Source organism: Dryobates pubescens, chromosome 9, assembly GCF_014839835.1.
Source record: "Dryobates pubescens isolate bDryPub1 chromosome 9, bDryPub1.pri, whole genome shotgun sequence".
Classification (NCBI taxonomy): Eukaryota; Metazoa; Chordata; class Aves; order Piciformes; family Picidae; genus Dryobates; species Dryobates pubescens.
In genome coordinates, this window is record NC_071620.1 from 34,659,340 (window position 1) to 34,681,789 (window position 22,450).

The window sequence follows — 22,450 nt, forward strand, 5'->3', positions numbered from 1 at the left end:
AAAAAAGAAAAAAAGAAGAAAGAAAGAAGGAGTTGTAAGTTGTAGGCATTGCTCCATCCAAAGAATGTCTATATAGGTTTTCAAAGACAACAGGAGTTTAGCATGTCTAGGATTTATATAGTTTGACTTTTTACTCTTCCGGAAGCTGCTTTAACACATTCCAAACTAGTTTGCCTTACCCTGCATGAGTCACAGTGAAAAAGCCCACTCAGGGGGAAAAAAAAATCCAAAGAAAACATGAGCAAATCTGTGTTTCAGCAAAACTAGAAACTCAACCGTATCCAAACTTTGGGAATATAGACCTTAACTTCAGCTGTATTCCCCAGGTCTGTAATAGGTCCCAGGAGACTAGTTGGTGTCACTATTTCTACTTGCAATTCCGCTGTTTTGCAACTAGTACCTTTTGGCTGTTTTGATGCTTTCAGGAAAGGAAGTGGTTTCCAGAGACAAAGAAAAATGGAGCATAACTCATTCTATTTGAAATTCTTACTTTCCTCACTACTAAATACAAGTTCTTTAAGGACTTTGGAGAGTCTTGCCGTCCCAATGCACAAACATGCCCCAACGCAGTCACAAAAATTATTCAGATCTACCTCCTCTACATATGTATAAATCTAATTTTTGGCTGAACAGAAGCTGCAAGGGTCAATAAACTTAAATTTTCAGTTTTGCATGGATCCAAAATTTTGTTCAAATCTATAATAGATACAAAATACAGGTTTTGGGTTCAATACAAGAATTCTTAGCATCTATCTTTTGCCTGAATTTTCTCTTCAAGATTCATACCAGTATCTCTGTTAAAATCTCACAGTAACTCTTTTCAGAATAGGTGGATTACTGGATTATCAGATGGAAAACAGCCACAGCCATCCTATTTTACAGGATAAGCTGCACAGAAAATACGTTCTACATTTATTCTTACACAGAAAGCACTGCTATATACATCTAGTCTGAGCAGATTTTTCACTTCATCGCAAACTCTTCTTTCCTCTTTAGAAGACTTTATTAAGGATACAAAATGGGCTGCAAAAAGAAGCATACCATGAACTTCTCTGAGTTTTAACTGCCTGCACAGCTGATTCAATAGGACCTACAGAACCAGGTATCAAAAATAACACACACATCCGTGCAGACTGGGGCATCTTAACAACTTAGAATACATAGAATACATAGAATAAACCAGGTTGGAAGAGACCTTCAAGATCATTGCGTCCAACCCATCAACCAATCCAACACCGCCCAAACAACTAACCCACGGCACCAAGCACCCCATCAAGTCTTCTCCTGAAAACCTCCAGTGATGGCGACTCCACCACCTCCCCAGGCAGCCCATTCCAATGTGCAATCACTCTTTCTGTATAGAACTTTTTCCTAACATCTAGCCTGAACCTCCCCTGGTGCAGCCTGAGACTGTGTCCTCTTGTTCTGGTACTGGCCGCCTGGGAGAAGAGACCAACATCCGTCTGTCTACAACTTCACCCTCTTCAGGCTTTATGACATACCCTGCACAAATTATGTAATGACTGGACACTTCTCTAGGATTTTATGTACATTCTTTTCAAAAACTTAAAATGTGGTCAGTGGTATATTAAAACTCTGTGAACGAAGCTGTCAGCTGGTCTGGAACGTCTTACAGTCATAACCAAAAAAACCCCAACCCACACAACCCCCCGAAAAACCCCTAAACCAAACCACATAAACTATTACCAAGTGAATTAACATTTGCCTTTACAAGATTTTCTGCTGTATACAAAAAGTGTCTTTATCAGGTAGATCCTCACTGTGTATAATTTGGCTTTGATGAAGCCTGGCTGCTGCTGGCTACCTGCACTATGTTCATTCTTTTCCTCTGCTGAAGAAAAGGTCAAACATTAACATCCTGGTTTGGGTATTCATACTGGTGCCTGTTTCTTGACAACACTGCAGCCTGACTGTTGCCTGTAAGTGTTGGCATCTTAAGGCAAAAACTGAACCTGAACAAGAACTAATGAGTATATAAGGAAGCACGATCATCCCATCAGCCTCTCCCAAGAGAGTTTTCTTCCATTCTGTTTTGCTGTTTTAACCACCAAAGTATTATAATTTTTGCTGGAAGCACCAAAGGAGAAAACCACTGGAAATGCTCTGCCCACATACTGCTGGATTATTAAAGCCCTACCTCTGCTGTAATCCACACAAAACTCCCAGGCTCCATCTTCCCCTTACTACTGCAACCATCTCATCTTATGTATTTTTTCTCTTTTTCTCTTTGCCCACATAGATCCATGTAGCCTGATCCTGCCTGCTCCTTTGCACTAACGGTATCTCCCACAGGGAACACCCCAGAGATCAGTATCAATAGTATATAGATACAATGAAGTCTTTACATTTCTCTGCTCTAAACAATACTGCAGTGGTCTGACACAGCTACCAGGGTTTCAGTTGTCCTCTGAAAACGTTTAATACTATGCCTTCCCTCCTCCAGATGAGAAATGTGTTTCTTCAAGTTTGACTAGTCATGCCCTAAAGTAAACACATCTTCCTCGATTAATGCATTTTGTATCAGCCAAGAAAAACTGGCTGCTTTCACTGGCACTCCTTGGCTTCCAAATGTCCTGAATGGATCATCTTATTACACATCTGAGACAGGAGAGACTTTATAGTGGCCTTCCAGTAGCTGAAGGGGGCCTACAAGAAAGCTGGGGTTGGACTATTTACAAAGGCTTATAGCAACAGGACAAGGGGCAATGGTTTTAAACTAGAGAAGGGTAGATCTAGATTGGACATTAAGAAAAAGTTCCTTATTATGGGGGTGATGGAACTCAAGGAGGTGGTAGAGGCCCCATTGCTTGGAGACATTCAAGATTAGGCTTGATAGGGCTCTGAGCAACCTGATATAGGTGGGGATGTCCCTGCTTACTGCAGTGGTGTTGGACTACATGACCTTTAAAGGTCCCTTCCAACCCAGTGTATTCTATGATTCTATGATTATGGATCTGCAGCACCTTCACATTTAGCTGTCAGTTCAGACCTGAGATCAGCTCTGCACAAAATGACTGTACCTCTGGGTTCTGTTTTTTCAGGCACCAATTAACTTTCACATTTACAAGTTTGTCTCATCTGAACCAGGCAATAAACCCCTCTCCCCCAAATCACTGTCAGTAACATAACATCTAAGTAGAAGCCTGTAAATTTCCACAGTTCAGTGTACACAGTGTCTTTGTTCAAAGCACAGACTGCTGTGGCACAGAAAGGGAATTAATACCTCTTCTCCCATGATAGAGTGGTTGCTTCAGGCTAATACTGACCAACACCAAGCACAGTTGAGTAGTGTATCCTGTCACGAGTAAATAACAGCCGTGCTGCCAGACCTATGTAGGAACATCCAGGAAAACTATTTCATGTCTCTGACAAATACCATTTTGAAGGCATGTATCACAGTTGTCCCAGAATATCCCAGTCATACAGCAACAAGACCCAAGAAAGCTCCATAGGTGTTTTCACAGCTCTACAAAGAGTAGCTGGTTTTAGAATCTTAACAGATATTTAAAAACAACTGCATGAAGGAAGTGTAAAATAGAAGTATTTCTTATCAATGCTTATCAGTATCTACAGGAAGGAGGTAAAGCAGATGGGGCCAGACTCTTTTCTGTGCTGCACAGCAGCAGGACAAGGGGCAATGGACACAAACAAAGACAGAAAGTTTCACCTAGATACAAGAAAAAAATACTTCTTTCCTGTGAGGGTGCCAGAGCATTGGAACAGACTTCCCAGAGAGAGGTTGTAGAGTCTCCTTCTCTGGAGAGATTAAAAACACGTCTGGGCACAATCCTAAGTCATGTGAACTTGTCTGTGAGGTCACCAAAGATTAAATGCAATGATCTAAGATTCACACACACAGAGCTTCTGGGCAGAATGATGTCCACCCTGCCCCAAGCATATTAGTTTTTTTCTGCTTTTGTGACTTAGGTGAAAGGTCAAGACAACATGCACTACAGCCTTCTTTCCCTTCACCTCACAACTTCGGCGTGTTTCTTCCAATCAGAGCAAAGACTGCTGTGCCCAGCAGAAATAGGACCATGTGCCTGGAGAGACAGCAACCTCAGGCATAAACCACCTTCTACTGGCTGTAAGCATGCCTGTGGTGTGCTAACCCACAGCCTATTCAGAAGACTCTTGATGGAACTACATTAACCCCAAACCCTGCCTGCCCCTCTCCAAGCCAAGCATAAGTGTCGCATCCAAACAGGGCTTGTTGCAAAGTTGAAATTAACAGCATTAGAAAATGGGTTCATCTGGAGCTGAGAGTGCTGAAACACTACTGGGGTTTATACTTTTCTTGATCCCAGAGGACCTGAGACTTTCAATGCAACAAGAAAGAAAATGGGTATTTTAAGCAGCCTTTTAACCCACTGGCTAGATGCAGCGGGGGGAAGGAAGGAGGTTGAAATGGAAGCTGCCTAACAACAAAATCTGTGAACTCTGACCTTCTGTCTGAAGATGAAAGATGAGTTAGATGATTTGCTATGGATGTCATTAGGGCAGCTTTTAAGGCTACTGTGCTTGAACTCTGCGCTACACTTCAGTACTGTAAACAACGGCCAGAGGGAGAATTAAGTGAGTGGAAGTCCAAAAACTAAGCAGCATTTTCAGCAGCAGGGAATATTGATCACAGTGAGAAGCTATTTATGCCCTGAAGGGCCATCAGCTGTCACTATTTCTCTGGCTCTGGAGCCATATTTAGGTGCCTAATAGGAGTTAATTAGCATATTCATTAATAGGTGGGTGGAGTTGTGTCAGTCTCAACAGACAGGGAACACTGACATCAAAATAGACTAATTAACATAATTTGAACTGGTCTAAACTCATGATTGGTACCAAAGACAGAAACTGCAGGATCATATCAGATGGCATAATATGTACTTAATTCAGTATGCGTCCAGTGAGGGGCCAGAAACAAGTATGCAATATTATCTGAGTGGTCAGTTGAACTGGCACCCAGAAACAGCAGCTAATCAATAAAGGACTTATTTAATTTTCAACTCACAGCCCTCTAAACCAGTTTATATCTTATCTAAAGCAGTTCTGGAACACTGTTTTATCTTTGGAAGCATCCATAGATGGTTTGTTGCAATGTCTTCCACAGGCTTAATAGGTATTATATAAGACTGCATTGCTTGAATCAGCTTTAAGTTTCCTGCATTCAATCTTCTCCTTGGGTAATTTGGGGGGGGAGGGGGGGAAGGCAGCTCCATTCAATTCACATTTTTATGCCAGTCATTAATTCATCATTTAAAAGCTGAAATTTAGTTGCGGGCATGGCCGCAACTCCAAGAGATCCTGAAGAGTACTCAGAAACAGATCCACTTCTTCCCTTCTGCTGAGCTCCCAGGTGCCTGATAATGCCGCATGGAACAGCAGGTCCTACTAGAAACATTTTGCTACAGCAGATACAGCATAATTTCACCTTCTAAGTCCACTGTTAGGATAAGCATTTAAAAAACAAAGCCAAAACCACACAACACAAATCCCACAAAAACAGTTCAGTCCAAACCCAGCAATTAAAACAAAACAAAACAAAAAACCCCAACCTGCTAGTATCAGATATTGAGAGGGAGCAGTGAAAAGGAGAGAGAAAATGGGTCCAAAGTGAGATCCTAGCAAATGGGAATGAGATCTCACTTGCTGGCATGCACTTCAGTAAACAGGTTGCACACTACACTCTGCTTTCCCACCACATTCCAATTCAAACGCCGCTCACATACGGAGTGTGAATGTTCTTGTTCAAATCCCATAAGGTTTTTATTTCCTTTGCTTATTGACAAAACAGTAAAAACACTATGTTGAACAATTTTGCTACAAGAAAACAGCAGTTTGTCAGAACGATCGGATCAGGCGTCCCTCAATGGAAAAAACCACCGCGCCATTAGGCTGTGGAATGTAACAGAGAGAGTTCATTATATGGGTACTGAGAGACTGCATCATTTTCCCTGAAAAGGTAGCATTTATACAAGCTGTACAGTATTACAGGCATATGAAAATTACTTGAAAAGAGAGCAGAGCATGATGTTGAGAGGTTAAGTGGGGTGCTCCCCTTTATCTCCTCAGACAATACAAAGCAAGTTGATACGCAAGGAATCTGAAAGGCAGGGAATTTACCAACAATGAAAGGGATTTTTTTATTCAGTGCATGATAAACAAGCTATGAATCTTGCAGTCTTGAAACATTATTAAAGCCAACAGCTTATCAAGATTCAAAATGAGATTTTTGTATAGGCACACAACAGGAAAACTGGCAGTAGCTCAGAGAGGTAGGTTCTTTGAAAATTTCCAGTGAGACCTGGAAGCTAAAGTTCTGTTTTCAAAACCTGTTTAAACAGAGTGATTACACTTGCATGAATAAACCCCACTTCTGTAACTGACTTAATTCAAGACTCTGATGGTACTTAGAGCCTCTTAACTGAAACTTGCCCTACTCTGGCTGTACCTCTCTGGGTGGCAAATCCAGCTACCATCCATGCCTGCCCCTGGTTTTCTCTGGACATTATTTGTGGTGCCTGTACCTATAGTAAGCTCAGGAGCTGTGACCAGATGTAGCACCACAATTGATGTCCAATGGTAAATTCTCCAAGATACAAGTTCTGGACTCTGCAGAGGCTAGAAAGACTGTGGCTGAAGGCAGAACTTGGTCTCCCAGGTGCATTGGCAATATACATGTATGAGGGGTTTTAAAGGCCATTCTAGATTCTTGCCTTGCTTTTTAAACTTTTGACAGAAAAGGGCAAAATATTACCATGCACAAAACTGCCATAAAGTGAGGCAGGACCTGAAATCAGCAGGGAATTAAGCAAGTAGCAAATCCATGACTGACTGCAACTTGCTTTATTCACAAATACATGTTGAGCTCACCAGCTACTTTAATCTAGCAATGGGTATCCACTATTTCAGTATTATTTCAGTAAATGATGAACAAACTGGTTACTCATTTAGTTACTCATTAATTACCCTATTTATAAACTACTCAAGCAATTAGGATAATTCCTTTCAATGGCTAAAGATAACAGATCCCATGTTTGGGAGCAATCCTTCGCTGCAGTCCTACCAGATGTTGCCATTGTGCAATTTTCCTCTTTGCATAAACAAGCATTCGCTAGCAGAGGAGCTCAGGTGCTTCCCCTTGCAGAGAAGAGTACTAACCATCAGGTTGTTTTGGTCTTACCAGCTCATTTCTCTGCCTCTGCTCTTCAACAGCAGAATCTGAAGTTCTCTTGACGGTTTTTGTTTTAGCTGCTTGCAAGCAATATACACTTGCAGCTCAGAAGCCAACTGTATCCCAGGCTGCATCAAAATAAGTGTGGCCAACAGGTCAAGGGAGGGGATTCTCACGCTCTACTCTGCTGTTATGAGAACCCACTTGCGGTACCGAGTCCAGTTCTGGACCTTCCACCACAAGAAAAACATGGAACTGTTAGAGGAGGGCTGGAGCATCCCTCCTATGAAGACAGGCTGAGAGTTGGAGTTGTTCAGCGTGGAGAAGAGAAGGCTCCAGGGAGACCTTAGAGAAGCCTTCTAGTATTTGAAGGGGCCTACAGGACAGCTGGAGAGGGACTTTCTACAGTGGGTCAGGTACCAGGGGGTGCATGTTTAAGATTCTATTTTTGCTGCACTAGAAGTTGTTAATGCAAATTTGGAAAAGAGAATGAATGTACCCTTTCACTCAGCAATGCCTACTGACATGGCATCACTGGTGAAAAATAGGAATTTCAAGCCTCTTACAGAATGGAGGAAAACCTGAAATTCATTCTGTGATGTAAGATGCTGGTTTGGACAAAGCTTTGAGGTGGACATACATACATCTACTCCTGCAGTAAGCTCCCCAACAAAGGCCAAAAGAATTTCAACTGAAAAATACAGAGGTTTTGTGATTACAAACTACAGAAGTTATGTAAACAGAGAAAACTCAAGAGCAACTTATATACCTCTCTACAACCTGTGCATACAGGCAGTTCCTTGGTTATACTTAATGCTGGGAGTTGCACTTTTCCAGGCTTAGGTTTTCACGATGTGAGCACAGTGTGAGGTATCCTTACACAATACCGTTAAGCTCACTACTTACATGACTCTGTATCATGTACTCAAACAAAACACATCCATCTGCTGCTGTTGGAGGAATGGATATGTGTTTCCTTCATAAAAGAACTTATTTTTCTGTTCCAGACAGAGCCTCTCATCCATAGATAGGAAGTGGTTCCTTGCTGTAACCACTGGTTCCCTCTAAAATATCAATTAGGTGGGGAGAAATAGTGTTTAAGGATAGTGACAAACAAATCTCTCCCCCCTCACCTGCTTCTTAAACAACTGTACATAATTTTCACTGAAGCAGAGGAAATCACCTTTATTTCTCCATGTCCATACAAAAAGTACATAGTTTCTTCTGTCATACACTTTACAGAAACATAAAGACAACTCCCTTGCACGAAATAACAAAAGTAGCAGTCCAATGACAGAAATGCTTCTGTAAAAGTGACATGGAGGGTCATCTTCTTTCTACTTAAAAGGGAATCAACAGAGCACTTACATGAAGAATTAGTCAGCACTGTTGAAGTATTATCAGCTTTCATTGGAGCATCACACACCAGCCATTTTACATAAATTATCCTAATGAAAAGAAAATTTTCTGATCAAGGGACCTTAAATATCATCTAGTTCCAACTGTCCCTGCCATGGCCAGAGACACCTTCTACTGGCCCAGGTTGCTCAAGGTCCCATCCAACCTAAATCTGAACAGTTCCAGGGTTGGAGACTTTGCAGCTTCTCTGGGCAACCTGTTCTAGTGCCTCATTGCCCTTATGGAGAAGCATTTCTTCTTGATGTCTAATGTAAGTCCAGATTCTTCCAGTTGGAAGCCATTACCTCAAAACATTCTATGATACTATCTCTTGAACAACTAGAAAAAGGTTTATTTACCCAACTAAGAAGACAGTGGCCCTGCTAAACTCAAAGCTGAGATGTATCTCTTAGTGCTAAGCCTGAGTTGGGAGCCTTTTCTCTGTCAAAGGACTACAGAAAACAGATTAATGCTACTTATTTGTACCCTAGTGCTGCTAATGGGTTTGATCAATTGTTTTGAGGATGTAAGTTTTCTTCTGGAAGTCTCTACCCATCTCTGTTGGCAGACTATTTTCAGCTCTGAAATAATTTCAAAATAGCTGTATGAAATTCAATGCAACAAGGCTAGAGAAAAGTGATTGTGATTATCTGCTGAGTATACACATAAGAAGAGTAAATGCTTTAGACGCAGATACTTCTGAGACAGATCCCATTTGCTGTTCACAATTACAACATTTTGACAAAATATGGAGATTTGCCAGAAAGGGTAGCAGAAATGCTGCATTGTTTGGCATTCTTACAATGTGCCCCCTCCACTAAATGTGCCTGCCTTGACTGAATAACCTCTAATCTGCATTTATATTCTTGTATCTTTATCTATTATGCATTACGTGCACATGAAGCCAAGTCTCTGATCATACAGAGATGCTATTTAGAGTACACAAAACTTCCCTGGAGGGTTTCCATTTAGAGAAAGAAGCAGATTATCATAACTCTCATGCAATGGTAAAAAGAATACAAAAGGCTCAGCTATTTCCACTGGAGAGTATCAATGTCATTCATGTGTCCCTATTTTAATACATACAAGTACAGCAGCATGGTCCTCCATGAAAAACTGGGGACCAGTTTCCAAGAACATCAGGTAGGAAATAGCTTTTGTTCTCTCTCCTGCTGTTGTCCAATTTAAACAGCAAAGAACTTCAGACCAAAATTTACAACAGTCTGTTATTCGACTCACCTGCAGTACTACAATTAGTGACTTCAGAAGGTTACATGCTGCCTTTCATTTTCAGCATGCTTGGTCTGCACCGAGGGAGGGAAAAAAGGGCAATGTAATTAACTGATACGGCAATAATTGTACAGAACAAACAAAGGGAAAGAACTCAACCTAAGGAAAAGAATGAAGGAAAAAACCCAACAACCCAAACTGTTTTTTCATGCTGCCTACCAATTTCCCTCAGGACAGAACAGCAATTTGTAACAAAACACAGGTAACAGTTGTGCTGAAGTGCTCGTGACTGGGTTTTGGCAAGGGACGGGAAGCCGAAGGTAAGTGTGTTGGTGGGGGGCAAGTTTCTGAATTCTGCTGCTTCTTATCCTTGACACTTAACACTGGGTCATTTATGAGAACACACTTGCATGTCAGGTTATTCCCACAGGCCAGATGGGAATCTCTCCAAGGGGAGCTTGTTACAGTAAGGAAAACACTTAGACTAAGTACGTCTGCATATAGCCAGCTGGAAGCCCAACTCTTGAAGCTGCAGAGCTGAAATTCATTCCTGTGGGACTATATCAGGACCCCTGGAGTGACAGAGATAACATTTTTTTTTTTTTTTTTTTTTTAAATAAGAAATAGAAACTACCTTATACTACCTTAAGCTCCTTTTTTGTATTTTCATTGGGTGCAGCTTGCTTTTCTTCAAGGAGGCTGCAACAAGTTAGACATGTCAAACCAGTCCACTCTTACCATTGATTTTATAAGATGACTTGTAAATAATATTTTACCAAAATGGGTAACCAGGCATGCCTCATTCAAGTGCTGACATTAAAGCAAGCTGCTTTGTCCAACTGGCAGGGATAAAATCTCTGCCTCACAAGAACTTCCAAGTCTGTGATCATCTTTGCTAGCAGTTTCACTAGAGGTCGAAAGCTGATGCCACAAAACTGGGATTGTCCAGATAGCACAAGGCTGGCCCAATAGAAATTTGTAGATATGATGAACTAAAGTAAACACAAGATCAGACCAAACCGTCTGCTAACCTCTCCAGCTGATTCCTTCCCAGTTACAGCAAAGCAGCTACATCCACAGAAAGTTGGGAAAATGGAAGTGATCAGTTAAATGTTCTATGCCCATCTATTTAATAAAAGAGCAAATGGTTTGTGTCTTTTCTCAACAAAAAGAAGGGACAACTAGAAGCCTTATTTCTCTCAGCCCTGTCAGGTTGTTGTGCGTTCTACTGAGGTAATGGGTATAAACAAGGAAGAGGGGGAAGGTTTGTGCAGAATGAGTTTTTCACTTCTGCTACATCACCAGCCTCATCCCAACGAGGAACAAGTCCTCTAAGTCAGGAGAGTGTGTTTTGCCATCTTGGCTTATATGGACAGTGCAGTCATTAACTGGTTCAGCAATGTACATGTGCTAAGGGATGGGGCCAAGGTATGTTCTTACAGACAGACAAGTAGGAAAGAGGACAAAAAAATATTTCGGGAGGTGACAGCGCAGATCTTAGTGCTGTGATCACTTGTGCTGTAATTGGCTATCAGCAACACAGTTGGACATGTAATGTGAAGTGATACTGGCAATTAGTGCTTTGCAAACAAAAGGGCTAGTGACTCTCTCCAGCGTACTGGCCAGTTTACCTTCCATGGCAGTGGAAATGAGATTTCACAATCAGTACTCTCCCTCAAGGCCCAGAATTTAATTGACTTCTGGCTGCCACATACTCCTCACAGTATTATCCACATCAAAGTCCACTTGCCTTTGCTTCTCTGCAGTGACTTTCCCTTCCACCAGGATAAGATGACACCTCAGAATACCAGCTGGATTGCACTCCCGTGGTATGCTGGAAAGACAGTCTTTTGTAGTTACTCACTTCATGGCTTCTCTGTGGCCTGGAAGAAAAGGCAGGGCAGGATGCTCTGACCTATGAAGAAGATACCCCCAACTGAGTCTTTGCTTCTGTCAACTGCAGTGACTGAAGGGGACATTTGGCTCTTGGATCATCACCTCTGACTGCCGAGAATCACAGGTGAAAAGAAGGCTGCTGTTTGCTACCTGGCAAAGGAGTCATGCAGCCACAGGAGATACCGGTGTGCCTTCTAGGATGACCCAGCAGGTTGGGTCCTGTCCCCTTCCTCAGTGTACACAGGTTTTGGTATTTTTAAAAATTTGGAACTAGCACCTTACAGTGGCTGGCATGAACCAAACCTCTTTTGGCTTTCCTGGTATCTGCACATGTTTCTACCAGGAATTCCTGCCAGGAGAAGAGCCACAGAGGAGGACACAATCATCACAAATACATGAAGACCTTGCTCCCCACAAAGCCTTGGCTGCACCTCTCTGTGCTGATACCTTGCACACTAAGCAAGTCTTTCTAGAGCATCACCTCAGTGGTGTGGCTTGGAGATACTGGGCCTGAGGATATACTTTTGGATGCATTTTTTTAATGGCTGGGGAAGTAGAACCTTGGCATGAGGGGGAGGGTGTGCTGATATAGCAGTACCAGAAGACTCTACAGGACTTCAGAAAGGCTTCATTCCCCCTTCGGAGACCAAGCTATCGTAGGTGCCTGTATGAGGCGGACAAAATCAGAGGCTGCAAATAATCACCCTGTCCCTGTACAAAAGAACATGTGGCTGGACAGTTTGTCTTAAAGATTACAAACATTTCCTCCATATTCTTGGCCTCATTTTCCTTGATTTCTCTCAAAAAGTTCTCCTTATTTAGAAAGAGACAGAACAAGCATTAAAGATCCAATTCTCTACTTCATAGCTATACAGAGGCTGACATACTTCTGGTTTAGAATAGTCGGTGTAAAATGGTGGAAAAGGAAGCACCTGGTACCTAATGAGATGTTACATGCTTGTATTTGTAATGAAAGTATACAAATTCAAGAGGAAAATGGACTCGTGTGGCCTGAAGCCAGGAAAATCCAACCAGTGATGGACTGATCTTTACGCCTTCAACATCAATAGAAGCATTCATGCCCTTAAATATTACGTGTATTTTAGCACCTTGCTAAATTAGAGCCTTAGATAGCAGATCAGGAGAGTGCAGCTTGCTTTCAGCCTGCAGAAAAGACAACTGAGTTTGAGAACTGCACTGATTACCCTAGTTTATAATTCCCTTAATATAAAAAGTTCCACAAAGATACATTTTGTTCCCTAGAGCTCCCCAGAAATCAGCTAAACATATGGACTGCTTGCTTACACCTACTACAGAAGGCTGAGTATTGAAGATTTATATATTTTAGTCTATGTGGTGTAAATATGTATAAATTTATATTGTGTTAATTTATGGCATACACTACAGAAGGTTTTGCGTGAGCTACATTGCATTCCTTCCCACGTTTCTGCTGAAATATTCATCTTCGGGTCTTTTTCTCCATGTTTTCCTTAGTCTCGCCACAGATGTTTGGGCAGCTTGCGTTAGAAGGGAATGTGCCTTAGAAGTACATTTAGGAGTTTAGGTGATGAGAATACCAAACTCAAGTGTGTGGCTACAGCCTGACAGGACTAACAGGCTTGGTGAATGCTCACCAGTGTCTCAGACCTGCCTTCTGATGCACAGGCAAGTATCACAACATAGCTTGTCAATTAGCACCACCAAGACAGACACCCAGTGCACAGAGAACTTCTGTCTCCAGGGTTGCCAAAGCAATGCCTGACAAACATTGCATTCGCACACACAACACATACATAAAGTTTCCGTGCCAAAAGGAGGACTGATTCTCACAAGAACAGGCACCTGTGTATCAACAAACTGCACTCAGCACTGCACAAGCAGGCCCTCCCATCTGCCTTCACAGAGCGCTCAAGAATGGAAGTGTATTAACGTGTTCCACTCACTCCAAAATCAATTGGACTCTTGCTGTTGGCTCAACAAGAGCAAGGTCAAAACACTGGTCCAAAGCATAGCCCTTATCTCCTCAAATCCTTATCACAATTCTATCAACACAGCCTTTGTGTACAAGGACTGGCAGTAACCCAGGAGCCCCAGTGCCAAATCACAGTAACATTAAGAGCCTGCTGCCTGCCATAACATCCAGCAAGAGATATGAAGACACAGAGAAAATGTTACTAATGCATGACCTAATCAGCAGAAACTTACATTCAACTATGCATCAACATGTTGCATTTCATTGACTTACTGGAACGTGGAAATGCACAGCTACAGAAATAGTACCAGAGGGAGTTACCTAAATAAATAAATAAATCTTATATAGCTAAATAAATCTTTCAGCCCTTACAGAGTCCCAAATAGTACTAACTGACAGAGGAATGAGTAAGAGGATGTGCCTGCAAATATATTATCACACACAACTGTGAATTACTCCGAATTTTTGACCATTTTCCCCCATTCACTGTCCAAAAGCATTTCTATGTTTTGTGTTTATGGCAACATAATGAGAGATCTGGATTCAAACTCCAGCATTGCTTCACATTTTCCATTCTGGGAAAGTCACTTTCTCTTTGAGGTCCTCTGGGACAAATACAATCATGGACATTTTTCTCCACTACTCTTCACTTTTCTTGTCTACTTAGGATCAGGAACAGATTTTTAAAGGTATTCTGATAACTGAAGTTGCAACCAGCACCCTTGACAATCCCATCAGTCATTTCACTTTGCCCTTGAGAATGACAGATCTCCTATCCCCAGCTGCCTACAGATCCTCACCAGATCTGGCCCTACACTCCAGGATAGAGTGCTCAACACTCTATATATTATCTATACAGGGATGTGGATATTTCACAGGAGGATATTAGAAAAATAGAACATACAGTAGCAAAGAGTCACAGATCCCAGTAGAGTTTAATTTAGCATTTCTAGGGAGCTTTTCCAGAGAGATTTTCCATAGGTACAGCTATACCACACAATAGCAGATGCATTCAGAAGTGCTGATAAAGCATTTTTGCATAAAGAAAGGGAATAATTCTAATTTAGCAGTTAAAAACTACAGTAATTGAATGACAGTGGAGATTACATTACCCTGCATCATTACTGGATAAAGGTTTAAATAGACCATGCATTTTCCGGGTTTTATTTTAGAAACAGGCCAGCTAGTGTCTCACATGTAAAATGATCCATAACCAAAACCACAACTCTCAGACTGCTGCTACTCTTCTACCTCACCTCTCCTTCCCAACCTATTGCAAATCCTTCTTGTCTCACCTGTGGAAAGTATCCCACAGTGGGATGCCTGAAGTTTCTCAGCCAAGGAAGAAGACACCAGGACTAAGTATGGAAATCAGCACTGCTGCCTGGCTGACCTTAACCCTCTTCAACATGAAAAGAGCTATATAACACTGGGAAGATGCTGTTTGGCCCTCTTTTCCTAGCAGAACAAAAACAGATTCTTATCTACAGTCCTAAAGCAACCCTCAAAGATGAAATATAGATGTAATACTGATTTGGGCTCCCATGTGGCTGATTTCTGATTCTTCTACTTTCCTCCCCCTTTCTTCATTCTCCTAGGGTTTAAATAATGACTGAAAGATTAAAAACAACAGAAGTTAGTAATCACGCCTTAAAGACAACAGAATACAGTCAGTGTTGATGGTTTGAATACCTCAGTAGGCTGGAATATATTAGTGTTTCAGTGAATTTAGGTAAATGTGGAGAATAGTTAAAAAATACAACAACAACGAAAATCCCCAAAGTCTGATCTCGGATAATTAACAGCAGAAACAGGGCTAAACTAAAATAAATTATTCAGTGCAAGTACTTCAGACAGCTCTTAAGAATAACACATGGATCTGTGGCACTCTTTAAGGGACTTTGTGCCTATAAACTAATTAATAGATCTGACTTCTCCATATGTAGTTTTTCCATCTGTAACAGATAAAGTATGGATAGGTTTCTTCATCTAACAGGAAAAATTAAAACTAAAAGTTATTTTTGTAAGTTGTAGAATATTCCCTAACTTATTCAGAATGTGAATGTGTGAAATACCATGACAGAATGGAAATTGATTTTGTAAAATGTGAGAGCGAACGACCGCGCACTGAAACATGTGGTGCAAAGTCAGAGGAAGGGCGTTCTGCTTCCTTCCCCTCCAAACACCGCCCAGGCATGTTGCAGCCCAAGGGGGCAGTCAGTAACCTGCTCCTTGCTACGGTGAGCAAGCAAGAAGGCCATGTCTAAAGTGGTTTCACTCAAAGGTGAAAGGAAGGCTGCAAGTTTCTAGCATTGCACCGTGCACAGCAAAGCTTCGCTTGTCCTAAATGGCTTTGGAGACACGCCTGCCATTTTATGGCCTGATCTGCCATATTGGGGGATGTGCTTGGGCCCCCTGCTGTAATCAGTGCAGGAGCTTTCAGCCACTTTTTGGAGCAGCCATCATGCTCTGTGTGTGTGAAAACATTTCTCAAGAATTAGTGCTGGGCCAACCGTTAAATGAGTGACAGATGCTATTAACCCCTCTCCCTTCCCTAAAGGTATTAAGGGAGAGAGACTTATAGGTTGGAAAAGTAAACAGTTACCAGCTGCAGCAGGGAAGACTTGGGCTAGAAGTTAGAAAATGCTTCTACACTGAGAGGGTTATCAAGCATGGGAATGGTCTGCCCAAGGCAGTGGTAGGTCCCTGGCACTTAGGGACATGGTTTAATGCTAAACCTTCAGTACTGGGTCAAGGGTTAGACTGGATGATCTTTCTTCCAATGGGATGTATTCTGGATTCAGGAGCTGGATTCTGGAACTGGATTCAGGAACACACGGATTGGGATTGAAGGCAGGAGAACAGAGAGTCCTCCTCAGATGCCAGCCAACTGCAGAAGAGGAGCTTGTTATACTGAACATGATATAGATGGAATTGAATCCCTTGATGGTCAGTTTAGAATGACCTGTTCTGTCCACTCCTCCCTGCAGGTGCCACCTCTTACTGCACCTGAACATGGTATAAAAGATTTAGTGGTGACCTCAGTTTGCACACCAATCCTTGGTAGTAACTTTAATCATCAGTGTTGTCACTACTAGAAGCAGACACTACCTGTAAAAACATGCTGGTCACTGCAGAAAATGCCATTACTTAGAAGAGCCTGAGCTGAGATGTAAATACACTGGACAGAATTAGTTCTGTACAATGTTGCACAGCTTACTAGGCCAGGCAGAGCTGCCACACATGAGCTCATCCAGCCTGTGCAACTGGTTAAGAAATAAGTCTCCAACCATTTCATCTAGCCCAGGATTTGAATGCTGCTAGGACACAGCTGATAATTAGCTCACTTCTGTTTTTACAGCTAATACCTTACATTTTTCAAGATTAACCTTGACAGCTGGATTTCAGAGATAGCTTCCAAAGTGTGATCTGAACTAACGTACCTTTGTCAGAGTCACCCGTATACATCAACTGGATCCCATCTGTAGGGATCAACAGAGTCTTGCATGCTTCTGTCTCCCTGACTACAGCCAGGTAGAGATGTGGTCAGGGTGGGAAGCTACCATTCACACTGATGTTAGCATACTTATTAGTGAAGATTAGGTATTTTTAAACACTACTTAACATACAGTTTATTAGCAGAAAGTGACACAGTCTTACATTTCAGTATTCAAAAAGGAAGAAATTTGGAGAAGGAAATCACCATTAATACTCACCAAAACATCAAACCTACTCAGAGTCTCAGAAGTGGGCAGATTTTTTTAACTTGACATCTTTTCTCCCCAAATGGTTTGTGACTTCCACCAAGAAATTGTCCAACAGCAGTGCCATGCCCAGACAGTATCTGTGTCAAGAAAAATCTTGGCCATTCCCCTCTCCTTGTCCAACATCCATTTACAGCCCCCACCTTATCACCCAGCAGCCCAAACATCTGGCCACCTCCACACTGGAAACTGCTTCTTATCCATCTTAAACACCACAGCCTGATGCCCAGCAATAATCCTGCCCTAGTCTCGAAATACAACATTTGCTTGAGTGTGTTGACATCAGATCTCATTATAGACATTTAGAAGAACACTGAGAAGAGTTTCACTTCACTTCATCTTCTGTTGCTGAATAAAAACAAGAAGCTTTAATTAGTATGAATAATGGTAAACTTTGGGAGATAATCTGGAGTCTCATCCAATCGGAAGTTAGGCCTAAACCCAAACTAAATACTCCATAGCATGTTTGAAGATGGTACTCATATGTGGGGGTTTGGTTTCACTTCCCCTGTAAACTGACTCTGCACACAAGGCTGCTAAGATATTTCTTCTTTTTATCCTAGCATTTTTTTCCCTTAGACTTCACTCCTTATCATAGAACACTCTTCCCAGAATTGCCTGGTTGTCTCATTTGGGTTAGTCAAAAATACAACACTGAAGTGTGAGTGCTTAAAAAACCAACCACACGCATCTAGATTATTCTAGATTATTCTTTTGTGTTGAGGTTTGCTTGTGGAATTTTGGGGCTTTTTTCTGCAAATGCACATGCCTTTTTAACATAGTTGGAATTAATTTGCTTTTGGCCCTTTATTTGTAGTTAACTTGCATCTTCCTTTTTCCATTCCTCACACAGCTTTCAGTTTAGCAAGCTAAGAAAATATTATCATATGCCACAGATCAAATTTGGGCTAGAAAAGAACTATGAGCACACTTCAAAATGAAAAGTGCACATTTGCAAGAGAACCTATTGCACTCTACCATCAGTCCCAACCACCCAGCTGAACACTACTTAGGCAGAATCGGCATGGTCTTTCACAGGGTCCTCCTCTTTCACACTGAGTGTATTAAAATAATTAAAAATAAAAATTAACAATTCAGAAATTCTTCCACTGTTTCATTTACCCTTCTGCTTAAGGAAACAAAAGTTTACCCAGCAGTTTCCCTAATGTAGCCTGGAAGGAAGCCAGCATGTGTGACTGCTCCTCCAGGTGCCTGTGCTCCCATGGCCAAAGTGAGGCAAACAGGGAAGCAGCAATCCTGTTTTGTCAGCAGTCATCCTATGTACGTTGCTCTTGTCACGGAGTCATTGCATGGCAGGGCAAATGCTGCTCAACAAAACAACCAGCTTTACACTCCCCCACCCCGCCATGAGATACCCTGCCATGGGGATATGTCATCTTCACTACAGCTATGCAATTAATAAGCACCTGCTTTGATATCACCTACTTTGTAAGCATGCTGTCAGGTCAGAATCTACATGAATGCAGCCCAAGAGTCTGGACTCCAGCCATAGCCACTGTTCACTGTCCACACAGACCAGAAAAAAAATAAAAGAAAAAGAAAAAAGAACACCTGCTCTCTGGGGGCTGAGCTTGTTTCCTCTATAGTAATTTCAGAGAGGTGAATCTTCTGCTAACCTGGTTGGCTGACACAAATTGTACAGGGAACAACAGGAGGCTTGTCAGCACTGCTCCAGCATACAAATGAACATAGCAGACTGGTAGCATTAAACTCACCTAAAGATAAAATTATGATCTTCAGTCATTGAGAAAGATGATAACTTAACCACAGGATGTATCGCAATTAGCTTCCTCAGCAGCCTACAGAAGCAATATATACAAATTACAAGATAATCTTCCGCAATTTGAAACCATTTAGGATCTTTAGCATCACATACTCATATCAATTTAAATCTTAAAGTTGCTATCATCTTTCCTTCTTACTCAGAGATAAATATCTTCTCATTTTTAAGTGAAACACAGTTGACATAGGTTTTACCTGGTCTTACTATATAATTTATTTCTTTTAAGTTAGGTGGTTGAACCATAACAAACTCCACAGGACTGTGGCTGAAAAGCAGAAGCAGCACTGCCCACCACAATATCTGTATTAGATTGCCCCCAGTGGCACAAGCTGTAAAAATTCTTTTGCAAAGGGAAATGAAAACTTCCAATCGAGAAATAGGTTTGCTGGTGGGGAAAAACAAAACTAAATCGCTGCATGTAGAAATCTTCAAACTTTCATCCATTTCTAGGAAACTGGAATGGGAAGATCATCCCTCCTACTCCTGAAGGCATCTGCACTGTGGTGATATAGGGAAACAACTGCAGCAAAACAAGGTTTTAACAAATTAAAGCTTGTCGTAATGACAGTGAAATTCCCATTCATCTGAGTCCACTTATACTTTCATTACCAAGCTCTGTATGTCTTTCAGATGTGCCCCGTTGTCCAAAATACTGAAAAACCAGCTCAAGAACTTCAGATGCTTGATTTACTGTACAGTCTAGAAGTAGCCAAGACGTTTATTTCTATGGCCTTCTCCTTCCTCCTTCTGCCTTGTTTTCCATTTAGCATCTGGCAAAACTGGAAAAAGCCGGGACATAAAAATTCCCTTAACTGTGAGTAAGCACTCATTATTATGTCTTTCTTTATAAAATGGCTTGTTTGGTTAATGCCTGTTTGCATGGAAAATTCTATTCTCTCTTTTGCTCTCCCCTGCAATTGCTTTGTGTGTTAGTGTCTGCTTTTGCAAGAGGAAAAAGCTGGATGCTGGGTTAAATCATGGCCCCGTGTAGGAGAAGGGTGTTTTCTGAAATCCATGGGACTTCTGCTGTTCATTTCCATGGCACCAAGATTTAACCCTTATTCTTGACAGTGAGAGCCTCCAACAGTGGCTTACCAAACCATTTTAAGTCTCTGGAGAGAATGACTGAGTCCAAAGTTGCTCTTTAAAAATATCAATGATTTTTCAAAAGCCTGTTTAATTCATTAGGCTTTAGCCAACCTCCCCCAGCCTTGTTCAGACAAATCCAGCAAGCTGTATTCTTTCAGGCTGCCTTTTGCCTTCTAAGTAGCAGCACTTTTAACTTTGCATAGAGTAAGAAAGTACCTCAGAGTGAGAATTTTTGCTGTTGAAATCTGAGACTGATACTTGCACGCGTGATGATTTGAGAGTGACTGAATCTTTGCTGAAAAAAAAAAGGCTATTTAAAACCTGAACAGGAGACTAAGGCTTTGAAACAGAGTAGTCTCGCTTGAGTTTATGGAAACCAGTAACGGATCTGCAAACTTTTACATACTCGGTAAGTATGGGTAGCTGTCTGGACTCACAGCCAACAGAATTAAACATTTCAGAGATTGTGATGCATGATATAATCTGGTTATGAAGTTAATTACACCTCTTGTCATTGTTGACAATGTATGATTAGAGAGACAAAAATCTTGCTTCTACTAGTCTAGTTCCATGGGAGGATATAGACAAAAGGAAAGAAAGCAAAGAAAACAAAAGAAGTCAATCCAACCAAAGTTTAAGGAGTCTGTTCCCCATGAAACTGAAATTTTGAACAAGTCTAACTTTTCTTAAGATCATGTTACTGCACTCACGGGAAAATTTCAGTGACCTGACTGAAAAGCAAATTGAGATTATTTGTGCCTGCTGAGAAACTCGAAGAGCCAGAAGGAACAAATTCAAGTAACATTTATGACCCATGAATCAAAGAAAACCAACCAAATGACCCAAAACAAACACACACACAACTCCCCCCCCACCCCCCAAGTAAACCAAACCAAAACCCCATCAAATAAAACCCCAACCAACCCACCCACTCCCTAAAAAAAAAACCAACACAAAAACCCCACAAAAATCACAACCAAACCCTCCCCCACACACAAAAACAAACCCAAAAGCTGAGAATTTTGGTAGATTGAGGATAGGCCCATCATTTTGAGCTTTTGATTAGACCACTGCTACAAAATGAAGAGAGGTATTCTTTCATGGTTTTAGAAGCAATACTATACACTGGTCCCAAAAACCCTGCAGGGCATGCTACAAAGCTTGCTTCTTTGTCTTGCCTTGTAGGTAATAAAGGGTCTCTGACAGGAAGACAGTGTCATGGCTTGCTTTTACCTTTAGTTAAGCATTATATGGTTTTGTATAGAACACTAATTCTTCCTATTTTTGTCCTTTAATTTATCTATAAGATAATTTCTTCAAGTCCACCACAGATTGCTACTTACAGGTAGGAAGAAGTAAGGAGTTGAGATTATGCTGTTCCCAGTGGCATTTCCTTGTTTGTGGTTTGTTTGTTGGGCTTTTTTTTGTTTTGGTTGGGTTTTTTTGGGGAATTGATACTGCTGTTAAAACTTTGTTCCCAAATCCACAAGTGAATCCAGTAACTACAAAGATGGTAATAAAAATAGACTTAGAAACAGTCTCCTAAACAAAAACCAGTCAACCCAACAGATGCTCAAGTCCCCTAATCATCCTTGTGGCTCTCCATTGGATTCTCTGCAGCAGATCCCTTTCTCTTGAATTGGGGAGCCCAAAACAGGACACAATACTCTAGGTGTGGTCTCACCAGGGCAGAGTACAGAGGGAGAAGAACCTCCCTACACCTGCTGGACACATTTTTCTTGATGGACCCCAGGATACCATTGGCCCTTCCTTAATTTCATACATGCATGACAGTAAAGCCTGACTGGTTAGTTCTAAGAACAAACTTCAAAAGACTATTTAAAGTGTGACAGAAGAGAACTTTTGTTTTGTGTTGTGGTTTTGTTGTTGTTGTTTTCTAGAAATAAGTTTATATCCTAGCCATAGAAATGTGAGCTGCCCACAGCCAGGCACACATACAGCCCTGAAAATGCCATTCCCTTTCATGGTTGCAAACCAAAACGACAAATCATTTCAGTAGGATAATTCTCTGGTGTCTGCTTTTTTATTATAAATAAAAGGCAGACATGGGCCTATCCCATTTTCAAACAGCAACAACAAAAAAATCC